Raw genomic sequence first — 2,883 nt, 5'->3', positions numbered from 1 at the left:
TTCTTTGTCAGCTATGTTCAACCCGTTGTACAGCAGTATGAATCAGGAACTGTTTGCAAAGCACCTCTGCTATCAAAATAGTCGCTGTGAAAAGTACGGACTTTTCCATTACAAAGGGAAGCCATCACGTGCTATTGCCAAATCAACACTTTGCTGTCAGTAAAGATGAAACAGGACACTGGTAAGTCCATGAAGAATGCACTGTACATACTGCAGTATGCCAAAAGGCACCTGTCAGGCTGAAGCAGCGTCAAACAGTGAAAAGTTGCTATCATCAAAATTCTTCAAGGGGAGTGGTGAAAAACCAGTAGCATTCCTCCATTCCGTTTCCGCGGACTTTTGTGAAATTTTAGCTCGCTTGGGGGCTTTCCCACGTGGGCTACTCTCTTCCTTTCGCTCTCATCGTCATCAGACAAGCTATCTTCACTTCTCTCACTCTCCTCACTGCTATCCGTTTCGTTTTCAGCTTGATACAATCGACTAGAATGGCGAGAAACACCTACAGAACCGCTAGAAGGCCCAGGCAGTGAAGGATCGATCACGCTTTCGTTTCCCCTCCCAGATTCATTATTATCGTCGCTACCAGAAAGATTACCACAAGAACTCACCTCTTCTAACTCACCTGCATCCATTCCAGCGTAAACAACCTCTAACGAATCATCAGAATCGTCCATTTCGTCACTAGAATTGGACAGCCGCGCAAGAACGACCGCCCCACTCAAGCGCTCAAAATCATCACCTCCAGACGCCATTTTTTAGTCTTAACGACGGAACTTGGTTACCAATAAGCGCATCTAATAATATATATTCGATTTAAAGCTCTATGAAGAGAAGAAGACGATCTAGCAGCTTGGGGAAGTTGGACGTAATATTACGGCAGCGGTCTTTAAAGGGTTAATGGCCACATAGAACTGGATAGATGTGTACTACAAACCATGAAGGGTGGTGGTACTCGTAACAGCCAAAATTGCACTCGGCTTCGCCTCGTGCAATTTTGACTGTTACTCGTACAATTATTCCCTAATTGCACTAAAATGTGTGTGATTACCTATACTAACCTAATTAAGTAATCTATTGATGAATGCAGAAATGCAATCACAGTTGTGCAGCGAAACACCTTGGTGTGACTTAGCATCCTCACTTGAGCTGATCCTGTCTTGCACAAGTTTTACAGTAGCCCATTGCATTGGTTCAGTTTTAGCCAAATTTCTTAAAGCAATAGATGGCTTTGAATTGATTTTATACAATCTAGCTCAGTGTCTTGAAGGCTCAATGACATTCCCTTTGGCCCTAAGTTAATTAAGAAAGTGCTCCGTTAAACGCGGTTTTGTTATATGCATGCGTTCAAATGCAGGTATCCCGTTAACGAAAAATCCTATGAATACACGGCACTGCTTGAAGGTTCTTAGTTTACTAATTTGTTAAGATGCCTTACTGTAGTTATACTGATAGTAAAGTGTCAGTAAACTTAAGTATATGGAACATAATTATTTTACTAAGTTTTAAACTCTCAGTAAAACATCAGTGAATGCGGGTTTACTGAAAAACTACTAAAATAACAAACAATTAACTGTTCCATGTACTGGGGATATACCACTGTAGTAAACTAAGATACTTCAAGCAGTGAGGTTTGGACCATGCTACTCTGTGGTTAATGGGTAATACCCTAAGCGTTATCCGAACATTGTAGCATGATCAAGCGTGAAGTAAGGCCAACATGCGTTGAAAGAATTTTCGGCCATTTTAAGACAATAATTGCTATGATACTACCTGTCATAAAGGAGAGACGGAATAAAGAAGGTTAGTAAAAGTTATATCTAATCCAAAACAGCCAAGCTGTAAAAAAAGAGTGCGGCCCTGAGAAAGGCTATGGTGAAAAGATGTGAAATCCAAGGTGGCGGCCAAGAAATGGCTGTGATGGTAGGTTAATGGTAAAAATTTTAATAACGACAAATCAAGTGAATTTTGTGCCAAGATCAAGCGGCACCAAATTCACTGAATTGTTGTTATTAAAATTTTTACCATTAACCTACCATCACAGCCATTTCTTGGCCGCCACCTTGGATTTCACATCTTTTTTCACCATAGCCTTTCTGAGGGCCACACTCTTTTTTTACAGCTCGGCTGTTTTGGATTAGATTTTACTGTTTGTATTTGTATACCCCAAACCCGGCCTATGTGTAGAGAATTCAACTACAAACAAATTGCCCTGTAGAGAGATCAGAGTTCAGCTACAAACAAGTCATCCGGTAGAGGGATCAGCTAGAAGGATCACCTTGCAGAGAAGTCAGCTACAAAGAAATCACCCTGCTTCATCTTTTCTTCTGGGTGATTTATTTGAGCTGAACTCTCTACATGATGGCTTATTTGTAGCTGAACTCTCTATTAGGTACCTTCTTCTAGCTGATCTGACTACAGGGTGACTTGCTTGTAACTGAATTCCCTACAGAATAACTTACAATGTAATATAACTGAGTAAATTATAAATGCAGCTGTATGCTTTATTAGGGTGACTGTTCTATTAGAGTATCTCGATCTCGCATTTGCTGCACCTAGTTGCCTTTCGAATCATAACTCAGTGATTTGTAATCCGATTCTTCTGTACTACTGCAAGGACTTTCTATGATGATTATTCCAGTTACATATTAATTTTCAGCTCATTGCTCTAAGCGGTTTGCCTGGTAGATACGGAAACTAATAGTTTTTTTATTCATAAAAATCGATCGCGTAATTTTGATACAGGTTGGGTTTCGTGTCATATCTCCATGGTCTTTATCACGATTCCTTTCAAACCACAAAAAGGCACTCCTACGATGGTTGCTCCATCTACATATCAATTTTCGACTGATTCCTCCAAGACGTTTACCCTGTAGGCGTGACAGA

This window comes from Dysidea avara, chromosome 15, assembly GCF_963678975.1.
Source record: "Dysidea avara chromosome 15, odDysAvar1.4, whole genome shotgun sequence".
In the NCBI taxonomy this organism is placed as follows: Eukaryota; Metazoa; Porifera; class Demospongiae; order Dictyoceratida; family Dysideidae; genus Dysidea; species Dysidea avara.
This window is presented reverse-complemented; position numbering follows the sequence as displayed.